The sequence below is a fragment of the Mastigoproctus giganteus genome, chromosome 7 (assembly GCF_048544385.1).
Source record: "Mastigoproctus giganteus isolate SK-2022 chromosome 7, ASM4854438v1, whole genome shotgun sequence".
Taxonomy (NCBI): Eukaryota; Metazoa; Arthropoda; class Arachnida; order Uropygi; family Thelyphonidae; genus Mastigoproctus; species Mastigoproctus giganteus.
In genome coordinates this window covers 53,501,879-53,515,330 of record NC_143581.1, presented here as the reverse complement: position 1 = coordinate 53,515,330, position 13,452 = coordinate 53,501,879, and positions in this window count along the sequence as shown.

The following is a 13,452-nucleotide window of genomic DNA, read 5'->3' as shown; positions in this document are numbered from 1 at the left end:
GTTATGTCAGTAAGTGATTAGTTTGTTTAAGTACTCTCACCATCACATCGATTATAGACACTTGATAACCAATTTATCAGAACTTTTGATTGAACACATATGTATAAGTAGTACTATATTATAATGAATAAGTTAGTGAATGTTATGAACTGAAGGACATTACCCAGGGCAAGTCAATATATATAAATAAATTTTGGAAAGGAATAGATATAAAATTTTTGAAGTGATTGATACTTGTTAATATTTGGTTAAATAAGTGAATGACTAAGTATGAATTTTGGAAGGGGATAGACGGATGTCAGTAACCCCCGAATGTGCAAGTAGTTAATTGTAGAAATTTGATAGTATTGATTACCTAGATTAGAGAAGGTTGTAGGCTATAATCTGTTAGAAAACAGAGTAATGATTTATACTGAAATTAAGAGTATCGGAGCTTTATCAATTTGGAGTAGGAATTGTTTTGTAATGAAAGGAGAATGTTAATAGATTCTTTTGAAAGTCAATTGAACTCAGGAGTAAGGAAGTAAAAACATTTTGTAGTTTAAAAGAAGAGATAGTTGTTTATGATTTATGTAAAGGAAATAGCCCTCCTTGAGTTTGCTCAATAGGCAAATTACTTTGCTCATTTACATTCTGTTATAAGAAGATGAAATTAAATCTATTTGGTCATGAGTTTAATAAATTTCTTTTGTTTGATGTATCTATGTAAAGGTGTCCAATAAACTGTATTTTTATTATACAACATTTGTGTGTCTCTTTGTTATTCTGAGAAAAAACCTATCCAAAGGGAATTAAACTCATCAAGGAGATTTTCCCCTAGAACTTGGAATTTTCTGTAAAATAATAGTCAGATGCGCAAGTGGGGAGGGGTTTATTACAAAAGATATAATAATATAAATAAGATAAAAAAATATAAGTATAAACTTTTATTTCCCCCCCCCCCACAGAAGAATGCAAGTATCGCGTTGCAGTTATTATTTTAGACAGTAAATACATTGAAATTAGCGAGGTAATAAAAAACATTGAAAAAACATAAAGGAAGTAATTTAAAGAGTTAAGAAATAAGAAGTGAATATAAAAGTGATTGAGAACAAATAGAAATTAAAGAAAACTTAAGAGGAGATGTGAGAGAGAGAGAGAGAGAGAGAGAGAGAGAGAGAGAGAGAGAGAATAATTAAACAATTGTTGGAAGAAAAGAGAAAGGTTGAGGAACAGAAAAACGAAGACGAAATTAAAAAAAAAAAATTAAATCTATAGGCGAAAACACGGGAGTGTCTCCTTTTTTGCTCTTTAGTGAAACTTAGGATTCACCACAAAAACGAAGAAAAGGAATATAAAAATTTTTTAACACTTAAAGAACACAAACAAAAGGGAAATTGTTTAAAGGACGATTTTGTTTTTATTATAATAAATTCTTGATTGAGTCAAAGTACGCAAAGAAGATTGTCTCTCTGTGGACAGGAAAATTTGATTAAAACGATATCTTCAGTTAAGAACTAATTACGTTCTATCGCAATTTTTTTTTTTTTTTTTTTTTTATCAAACAGCTGCTCTTCGATAAGAGAATTTTATTCAAAAAGAAAGAGAAACTCATTACTACAGTGACATTTCTTATAAAAAGATCGATGATTATCGCAGTCACTTCGGCTATGTTGCGTAATTTGGTACACGACTTGGTAATGCAGCAGCATAACTTGTGAAACAATCTGAATTGATTCAGCAACGTTATTAGGTTTGCATGGCTAGTGTAGTCTGTTATATGTTCATTGGATAATATTTAGGACAGTATATTAGTTGGTGAATTTGCAGGTAGGTTATTGTAGATAAGTCAGTAATCCATGTATTTACATTAACCTCCAGGCATTTACTTGAACTCTCAAATTAATTTATTATCCAGCGCTAGTAAAATATAAAGGAAATAAAAGAGAAAAGGCCAGTTGAATATAGAAGTGATTGAAGGCAAATAGAAGTAAAATAAAAGTTTATAAAAAATGAAGAGATAAATGAAAGTGTGTGTATGCGCTAAAACAACTAAGTCTGTGAGCTTCGACATAAGAATGCCGAGTTTCCGCGAAGAAAACTATACATTTCTTAGGTTATGCATTTTTGCTTGAGACCCATTAATTCCTCCGTCTTCTGAAAAAAGCTCTTAAAATTATTTCCTCGCGTGATTGAGGGGATTCGGACTCAGGCCTTTTCCAGCTGGATGGGAGAACCGTGATTATAACCACTCTGCTACACAGGAGTGTGTATAATGATGGTTATTGTTAATATAGCTTCCTAATTAAACTGTCGGAGGGACGAATTTATTGCTCTGCAGATATCCTAAAAGGGATCACTAATGCCAGATTTTTTTTTTTTTTTTTTGATAAAGTGTATCTGATGATGTAAAGTATGTTGAGATTTTGTTGTTGGCAAGTATAAAAATAAAATCGTCATCATTTCTTAGCAACAAGGTAACATCAAGATTAAACGTGCTTTTCTAAATGACAAGGCTTTGTTTATTCCATTCTACGCTGGCTTTTATTTCATATAAAAAGAAATTGCCACCATAAACTATCCTATCTTATTTTCAATAAGAAAAAATGCATTCCTCCTTCCCATTTATCATTTCTTTACTTTCATATCGTCCGTCTAGCTAGATGATATTTCAACTTTTGATAAGTAAGATAATACAACCGCTTGCGCGAACACTTCCCCCTCTCTTTCTCTCTGTCTATCTCTTGTAAAATGCATTATTTCTAGTACGCTTCCTCGAAGAAAATATTGATATTATGTGTTCATTTTTCTTCAGGAATCGTCCGTGAGTCTTCTATTGATTAAAAAAAAAATCAATTTAAAAGGAAGTTTTCATTTCAATTCAGACGAATTGCATATTTTGGACGTTGCTTAAGCGAGATTGTACAGAAAAGTTTATTTACATCAAAGCGATGCGATCAGTTTGACGAATAAACTTGAATAATATAACATGCTAAACGAAGAATGATTTCACATAAAATAAAGTAAGGAATGCCATAATTTCAAAAGTGAATGAATTATGCCAAACCCTAGTATTGTTTTCCGTATATCATCGCATGCTTTCTTATGAAGTTTTTATTTCAGGTTTCAACCGGGCCGGCCAACAAATGAAAGTGTTTTGCGTAGGAATTCTGTCGTAGTGGAGTCATGAAATGAATCATTATTATGAATTACCTCACATATAGAAGCGTGAGATAACAAATTTAATAAATTTGCAAATTAAATAATTATTAATGCAGATTGCGCATTGTGAATATACAGTATATTTCCAAAAGTAACCGTAAACCTACATCTTTCAAAGAACTTTTTATTGATAAAATATTTGATAACATTTTTGCTATTTTTGACATTGTCTTTAATTGTACACTGTATCCACATCGGTAGACTTCGAAACAAATATTGATTACAGGAAGGAGCTATTTTGGTCCATTCCTTCTTCAGCACAGCGGTCAATTCTGCTACTGACTGCGGCCGTGTTACTCTGGCCGTAAGCCGATGTTCAAGTACATTTCATCTACACCGATGAGCCAAAACATTATGACCACCTACCTAATATGATGTTGGTCCTCCACGTGCAAATTAAAATTCAAATTATTATATTAGAGCCACCCGTAATCTCTTACATATACCCATATATGTATTATGACTGTAAATTGCGTGTGTTCTCTGGTCGATATGCCTGTTTTGCTGGAAGAAAAAAAACCCAAGTTTCTGGGGGAAAAAAACCTTGCTATCTACGCCTGAGACCGACTAATTCAGCCACGGAGTGAAAAAACCCACTAAAGTTCCTCACGTCATCGACGGGATTCGAACTTAGGCCTTTTCCACCCTTTGTGGGGAGGACGGTGACGATACCACTGTGCTACCACTGTACTGCACGTGGAGGGTCTGCGCTATCCGCGCAGACCCTCACGTGTAGCCAAAACAGCTCGTACCTGGCGAGGCGTGGACGCTAAAAGATTTCTAAATGTGTCTTGTGGTATCTGGTAACAACACGTAACCAGCAGATCTTTTAACTCCTGTAAGGTCCGTGGTTGAGACGCCGCAGATCGGAGTTGCTATTGCAACACAAACCACAGATGCTCGATGGGATTGATGTCTGGGGAATTTGGAGACCTGGGCAATACCTGAAAGTCTCCCTCATGATCTGCGAATCAGTCTCGAACAATCAGGGCGGTGTGGCATGGCGCATTATCCTGCTGAATGACGGCACCGCCATGGAAGGGTGTACCTGGTCAGCAATGATGTTTAGGTATGTATGTATGGGTTCATGTTTAAGGTGGCACCTGAACAAACGTTCATCTCCACCCGTATATTTTGTATCCAAGTAGAACTTCTAGGAATGGGCCTGTAGTGTCAAGAGTGTGTTTGCAGTGTAAAAAAAAGGCCCATTCGCCACCAGGGAGCAGGCTCCATCAGGGGGGCCTGCTACCCAGTGCCCGTCCCTAGTCTCGTGGAGCTGGGTTTGAGTATATTCACTGTCAGTGTTATTAGCACCATCTCTGCACCCACCGGAGGTAGTGCAATACCAGTGGGTGCCAACTCTCTTCCAGCTGCCAGGCAGCCCAACCTGGAAACAGCAAAAAAATAATAATAATAAAAAAAAATAATAATAATAAATAAATAAAAAGTAAATAATAATAAATAAATGAAATAAAAAAAATAATAAATAAAAAAAAATTATTATTTGCACAGGAGACACTCCAAGCAGACATTATTAACATAGACATCTGCCTGCGCTTTTGGAAAACATATCTAGCAACTCCTGCAACGCATTAAATCTTTTCTTGCTCATTAGGCAGTAGATCTTATTACCACTACTTAATTCTGGTACTACTTGCTTAAGTTTCATTCTGAATTCTTCATATATAAGGCAGTCATACAAGACATGTGACCAAGACTTCACATGAGCAAAAACATCTTGGATCCGCAGCTAGTCCAAAATAAAACAATTTAAAATTAAGAGAACCATGACCAGTCAGAAAGTAAAGTTTTCATTTCAGGGAAAAAACATACATTAACTCTTTTATCTAAAGCAAAAAAATACCCTAGGTATGAAGAGTTTGGTGACACATCCAGTATCACTCTCCTCCCATCTTTGCTGCCATATTTCCAGCAGTTGACTCATGATTATTTTTTTGCCTTTCCGCATTCCATTGTTATATCCCCTTTTAATCCTATGAATTCTAACGATAAACGCTTCCTTAGATTATAAATAAAGGTTCTATAAGCCACATACAAATCAAGCGGTAGAAAGCCCGACAGAACCTGTATAGCGTTGGTAGACACTGTTCTACAAATTTTGATCAATGAAAGGATTTTGTCTCTGAATTGAAAGAAGTTTCTGTTTAAATTTCACATTTACAACTAAAATACCAAACATTAGAACCATATGTTACAATCGGCAGAAAGACTGCCTTGTAATATAACACCTCCACAACCCCCATCAGTTCTAGCTATCTGGATAATAGCTGAGAAAATTTTTAAAATTTTTTAGCTGAAATGACAAGTTATTTGTCAATTAGTATACCGAAATGCTTTGTGTGAGCAACCACTGGTATACGTTTACCCTCTAGAAAAACTACTGGAGGGCTCTCTATATCTAATTTACCTTTGAACAGCGTCATGACTGTTTTCTTGGCAGATATTTTAAGTTTGTGCTTTTTGGCCCACAAAGGTAAACTATTCATTGCTGTCTGCTGAAAATCCCGTCTGGACCTTCCAGGTACACAAACCACAAGATCATTGGCATAAGCAACACGATGACGGTTACCAATATCCTCCTGCATCCACAAATTTAACACTAGATTCCAGAAGATGGATCCCAGGACTGAGCTCTGGGGACACCCACGATTTACCATTTTGGAAAATGCCATATGCTGCCACCTAATAACCACTTTCCTGCTTTTTAAATAACTGGCCATAACTCTATATAGAAGAGTGGGATATGAAAGCTGTCACAGAGAGCAGAGTATGCTCTCAGCCGTACACTGAAGGCACCCTCGAAATCATTATACAGCACAAGAACATACCTGCTGGCTGACTGATTTATGTAATCCACCAGATCTTTGACAGCATCCTCAGCTGAACATTGCTTCTTAAAGCCATACTGATATTGCAGCTGAAAACCAATTTCATTTAACCAATCAGTCAGTCTTAACAACAACAACAACAACAACAACAACAACAACAACAACAACAACAACAACAACCTCTTATAAATTTTTGCTATGTTAGGCAACAAAGATATTGGCCTATAACTGCTTGGATCACTTAACTCTTTCCCAGGCTTGCACAACAATTTTACCAGGGCTACTTTCCAAAACCCAGGAAAAAGTCCTACAAGATAATGTTTAGGTAGAGTCAGAATTTCTGGAAAACATGGACGACTGGATCCAGGGTATCCCAGCATAATATCACCCAAAGCATGACAACGCCGCCACCGGCTTGTTTTCGTCCCACGGTGCATCCAGGTGCCACACCTCCCCAGGTAAACGACGCACACATACTCGCCATCCACATGGTGCAACAGGCAACAGGAAACGTTGAATCATCGGACCAGACGACCTTCTCCAATCACTCAAGGTCCAGTCAAGGAAATATCCATCGATGCTCGCGTACCTATTGTAGGCGCTGTCGCTGGTGAACCTTGGTTAGCATGGGGACTTGGAACGGCCTGCAGCTACGCAACCCCATTTTCAGCAGGGTTCTATGTATTGTGTGTTGTGACACATTACTCCCGTCACCAGCATTCCAATTACCAGCGAGTTGTGCCACAGTCGCCTTTCTGTTGCCACGTACCATCCGGGAGAGCCTTTGCTCACCTCGAGCTTCGATGAGCCGTGGTCGTCCAGCACCTCGCCGGTTCGTGAGTTTTCCCTCCTCGGACCACTTTCGGTAGGAACACTAACTATGGCTGATCGTGAGCATCCCACCAGCCGTACCGTTTTGGATATGCTCTGACCCAGTCGTCTGGCCATTACAATTTGGCCTTTGTCAGACTCGCTTAAGTCCGCTGCCTTTCCCAACTGAAGAGCAAGAATAACACTGATTAACGGAGTTCAGTATCAGGTGTTCTTTATACCGTGTCCCGACCTGCGCACGCGCTGCAGTTCACCTGAAGTTGCTTCGATTTTCATAACGACTCACTGGTCATAATATTTTGGCTCATCGGTGTGTGTTCACTGTGGTTAAGAGATCCACCATTAAACTAGCAAAGCAAATAAAGTATATAGGTATTCTGGATGGAAACCTGTCCTTTACACCTCACCTCACATACCTGAGAGAGAAACTAAGGAACTACGCAGATAAGCGGATTCAACAGTACTACTCCACAGCAAATCTCGAAACAGCAAACCAGTATGGCTTCAGGCCGGGACTGTCAACAATCGAAGCCATTAGAAACCTTATAAATACTGCCAATGCATGCCAAAGTGAATACTTTCTGGTGATCGCTGTGGATTTTGCTGGGGCGATCGACTCCCTCTGGTGGCCGAGCGTCCTTGGTAGACTCCGCAAAGCGCATGCTCCCATAAACCTTTACAATATTATCAAAGCATACCTGTCCCAAAGAAGAACTGAAGTCATAATGCCCTTCCAAAGAATAACAAGAAATAGCCATAGAGGATGCCTGCAGGGGTCCGTTCTTGGCACCCTGCTTTGAAATATAGTCTTTGACGACTTCCTTGACACCAACTTAGGGGAAGTAAAGTGTTAAGCCTTCGCAGATGACCTTGCACTTATGGTGGCGGCAGACTCCAGGGCCCAACTGGAGATTCAGGCAAACCATTCCCTAGAGATCCTGCAACAATGGGCGGAAGAAAACTTCCTACAAATTGAACTGACAAAAACAACGTCCATCCTTCTCAAAGAATCATTAAATATCAGAAGACCTCTGCAAATTAAAATAAAAGGAAAAACGATAAAACTTACCACCAAAATGAAATATCTAGGTGTCATCTTTGGCAACAATCTCTCCTTCCAACCTCACCTCAAGCAACTATGGCGCCTCCGTAGCCGGGTGGGCAGGAGCAGCAGTGCGTAGCACACGCTTCTTGATTAGACCGGGGTTCTAACCCGTGACCACCAAATACGGAGGATGCAGAAAGGTCAGGGAATGACCACTGCATATCCCCGGAGCAATATGGCCTTAGTTGCTAATGCTCCTAAAAAGAGGCGCCTCCGTAGCCAGGTGGGAAGGAGCAGCAGTGCATTGCACACGCTTCTTGATTAGACTGGGGTTCGAGCCCGTCACCACCAAATACGGAGGATGCGGAAAGGTCAAGGAATGACCACCGCATATCCCGGAGCAATATGGCCTTAGTTGCTAATGCTCCTAAAAACGAAATAACAAACAAACTGCTCCTAAAAAAAAACAACAACTGAAGCAACTAAGAATAAAAATTAGAAACTACTCTGCACTGGTCGCCCGTGTTACAAGGCGCGACTGGGGCCTGAAAAAGCGAACACTCTCTCTCTACTGTAAGACTACATTTATACCAGCAATCTCATATGCTGCTCCAACCTGCTTCCACAAGACAGCCATTGCCGTAAATAAGAGAATTCTTGATTCAATCCAGAAATCAATCATTCAAACGCATGCAGGACTGTCAGTACGCAGGCGCTCCAGGTGCTGGCGGAGGTTCTCCCGCTGGACCTGAAGATTGTCAGGTGTGGCCTGTCATACTACCTATCTAAAGGGATGCCCGTCACATTCATGGGGTAAATAGGGTAATCGAACCTACAAATCATAGAAAGACCGAAAAGACTCTCATATGCTGCTCCAATCTGGTTTCACAAGACAGTCATGGCCGTAAATAAAAGAATTCTTGATTCAATCCAGAGATCAATCCTTCTAACAATAACCCGCGCATGCAGGACTACCTATTTAAAGGGATGCCCGTCAGATTCATGGGGTAAACCATCGAACCTACAAATAATAGAAAGACCGAAAAGACCCGATTATTGGGGCATATGAAGCAAGAATGGCAAACCCGCTGGACAAACAGCACCAAAGGAGAAATGACAAGGAAATTTATTCCGGACATGCACAAAGTTTACCCTAAATCACCGCCTTCGCTCCACCCAGGTCTGCACTCCACTTACCTCCTGACGGGTCATGGACCTTTCAATGAAAAACTTGCAGCCTTTCGGCTCGTGCAGGACCCACATTGTCCATATGAGGAACGCGTGAGCTGGCAACATTTGATGCACCAATGCCCGCTATTCGACGACCTACGTGGAATCCTAATCACCAGACTAACTTACCTCAGGACCGGGAACACCATCTCCTGGACAGCTTCGATGAATATAGTGCGTTCACCAAATTTGCACAAGACTTATTTGCAAGAAGGAGAAGACAAATCACAATCAATGCTGCACGCCGTTAACACCTGTGGAGAACCTGAAACCTGGCAGCATATTATGCGCGACTGTGAATGCTACGAAGAACACAGAAGTAGACTTATAACTGAGATACAATACTTGCCGAAAAATCAAGAGTACCATCTATTGGATTCAGAAGATGAATACAAAGCCCTCAGCCGATTTGCACTTGACGTCTTCAACAGACGACGAACAGAAATAGCCATCCACAACGAAATAGATAACCACAAATAATAAATAAAGGCAAACTGATAATGAATATCAACACAGAGGAAATTACGGCAAAATACTAAGCACAAACGGCATAATATGCAGCAGAATAAATGGAGTAACAATACTATTACTGAAACTGCATCGACCTAGAAACCAATGGGAGTGCCACCAGCCAGGATGTGGTCGCTCCCAGGATGAACCCACATCGGATAGGACCCACACACCTAAAAGAGGACTAGCTCCGCCAACGAGTCAGCATCGGACTACACTTGCTGCAAATTGCCGCTATGGCGAATGGGCGGGGCTCCCTTGCCCAGTCCACTTTCTTTCCCCATCCCTGGTGGGGTGAGGCGACGCTCTGTCTACCCCCTTCCCTCCACCCCCTTTGTTTCCTGTGGTGGGGCATGGGCATGCCCACTGATATAAGTGTAAAGTGTGTTTGTGTCAAACGGCACCAGGGGTTCCCCCCATCTCCGTGTGGTTTTCTTTGTGGGTGTAACAGATCACTGTTAAGGCCAGAGATTTAAAAGTGTATGGGATTTGGAAGTATTGTGTTGTGTATCGTTGTTCCTCTGGCCATTTAGCCGCTAGCCCCTGCTGGGGCCCAACGTTGCCCACACTCAGCCCCGTGGAGGCAGACCAGGTACACCCAGTATAATTATTTACTCTGGCAGGCCCTGCCACCTAATTTCCTGAGATTTCAATGGCTAGGGCCTAAAAAAAAAAAATAAAAAAATAAAAAAAATAATAATAATAAAAAAATAAATAAATAAAATAAAAATAAAAAAATAAAAAAAATAATAATAATAAAAAAATAAATAAATAAAATAAAAATAAAAAAATAAAAAAAAAATAAAAAATTAAAAATAAAAAAAATAAAAAATAAATAAATTAAAAATAAAAATAATAAATAATAACGCGATTTTAAGGGGTGGTTCGCTAATGAGGTTAAGTTTCGGAATTGATGCACGATTTGGCTGTTATAATTTGGAAGTTTATTGTCGTGTGGGGCGTACACTGTGATGTATAGAGAGAGTGGGGGAAAGACTGAAGACTGGAGGGGAAAGATAGACAAAGTACAAAGTATGTTGAGGGTCAAACGGCACCAGGAATTTCTCCCATCTCCGCGAGTGTTCGCTGTATCGAGGGACAGTACTCTGTCAAGACCAGAGATTTAAAAGTGTGTGGATCATGTGTTGTGTAGTATGTTGTGCCCATTGTTCTTCTGGCCTATTGGCCGTCGAGCCCCTGATGAGACCCGACGTTGTCCGTACTATGCCAACGAGGAGGCTGGCCAGGTGTACCTTGAAATTTATTATACTCTGGCAGGTCCCGCCGCCTAATTTCCTGGGATTTCAGCGGCTGGGTCCTATAGAAAAAAAAAAAAAAAAAAAAAAAATAGATAGATAATCGCGGTGGTATAATTGCAAAATCGCTATTAAGTTAGTATGTGGGGTTTGTTCCCCGAAATTACCATGGGATTGTACGCTAAAATGACAAGTTCTAGAGGCCTAATGGGGCGGGCAATAATTTTGGTGCTAATTTAAATTTGGATGCGTGGGGCTTTCGCGGTGAATAGTCAAAGAGAAGGGTAGGGAGACTGAAGGCTGGGGGGAAGAAAGAGAAGTAAGGGACCGATAGGGTAGATGGCTCCTGCAGTCAGTGGGGCATGCCCATGCCCCACCAGAGGGAAAGGGGGATGGCAGGAGGAGGAGAAGACAGCGAGCCATCTCCCCCCCCTGCCAAGGAATAGGAGTGAAAGCAGGCTGGTCAAGGTTGCCATCCCAGATCGCCATATGGCTAGGTGGCAGCAATGTGCTGCAATCATTTCTCTGAGCCCTTGCATGGTAGTATCTGGGAAGGTTTCCGTGGTTGTGTAGACATTCTGCTGGCCTGCACGGCATGGTTGTTTACTGCAGTGGTTGAGGCTGTGGGAGCGTCCTTCTCCTAGTGAAGAGGTCCTGGGCCAGCTGCGCGAATGCCTTGTATGTGTCAACTTCAGTTATGGAGAGGTCTTCTTGATTACGGAGGTTAAGCTGTGTTCTAGTAATGAACCTGCAATAGAGGTCCTCATATAGTGGGCAACTGTACATTAGGTGCTCCCACGTTTCACGTTCACCACAGAGGCAGAACGGTGTATCACTCAGTCCAAATCCTTGTAGTTTGTCTCTAATGGCCCCGTGTCCCGTCAGCAGGTAGGTGGTGTAGAGTACTGGTGAGAGCCACGGTGGATAATTCGGGTATACCAGCCGTATGTTGGGTAGAAATTTTATAGTTATTGCACCTTTGCTGGAGGTCTCCCAGCGGGCCTGCCAAGTTTGTTGGAGGTAAGCAGAGAGACGGCTCCTTTCTACTTTGGGATCATTTGACAGATCTATGGTGTAGTCGAGGCATGTTGCCATTCTGCCTTTGGTCAGTTGATAGAGTAGCCCATGCTTAACAATCTCCAGGTCCAGAGGGAGGGATCCCGTTAGAGCCTGGAGTGCGTGGGTACTTACAGTGTTACATGCTCTCGAGATGGTTAAGAGTATGTGTCGCTGTGTTGTCTCCAATTTTTTCCGGTTCACTGCAGTGGTAGCCTTGCGATACCATATTCCAGAAGCATATGTAATCGCTGGCAGGAAAATAGCTTTATAGTAGAGGCTGAGGGTTTTCCGCCTCAAACCCCATTCCTTGTGTGATTCGCGCAAAAAGTGCGGAGTATCCTCCAATTTTCTTCCGTAAGTGCACTATATGTGGTGTAAAGCTCAGGTTTTTGTCTAGTACGACTCCAAGGTGCTTTAATTCGGTGGTAAGCTTGATTGTGTTACCTTGTATCTTGATTTGAGGGGGTCGTCTGGTGTCTAGGGCTCCTTTTAATAATATAGATCTTGTCTTCGAGGATGAGATCTTCAAGTTATTGTTGTTAGCCCAGTCCTCTAGAGTTTCTATTGCTCTGTTGGCGGTGTTCTCCAGTTGCGCCCTAGATCCCCCAGGCAGCATCAGAACCACATCATCCGCATAGGCTAGGGGAACGACGTCGCTGAGTTCCAGGTTCAAAAAGCCATCTAGAACCAAGTTCCATAGGAGTGGGCCCAGGATTGAGCCCTGTGGGCATCCTCTGAATACTTCTCTTGTTACTGAACAATATGGTGCTCTGACTGTCACGAACCTATTCGACAGGTAGGATTTGATGACTTGATACAGATTTGATGGTAGGTTGGCTTTCCGGAGTCGGGCCAGGACGCTTGGCCACCATAAAGTGTCAAACGCCCCAGCAAAGTCTATTGCTATGACCAGAAAGTATTTCTGATCTGAGGTAGTTGCAGCATTTGTAATATTTTCCAGGACATCCAAGGTTGAGCATCCCTTCCTAAATCCATATTGTCGGGGTGACTGCAAGCCGGCTGCAGTGTAGTGGATCCCTATTCTGTTTCTTAATAAGTGCTCAAAGAGCTTGCTCAGGACTGATAACAGTGCTATGGGTCTGTATGACCCCGGAAGGTCCAGTTGTTTGTTGGGACTTTTGGGAATGAGGCACAAGTTTGCAGTTTTCCAGGCCTGGGGGAACAGGCCTTCTTTGAGGCAGTGGTTGTATAGATTAAGAAGCACCTCTGGAATGGTTTCGACGGCTTTCTTGACAATCTCTGGCTCCAAAAGATCAGAACCAGGAGACTTCTTGTTTCTAATCCTCATGGCAGCTGTTTCCAGTTCAAGTTTGGTGAAAGGTTCTTCTGTTGCAGTCGTGTAGTAGGTTTCATTGTCTGCACAGAGGGTTATCTACTCTGGGGTAGAGGGGGCAAGATGGTCTTGAAACATGGTATCCATGATGTTAATAATTGTTTCCTGCCAGGTCCG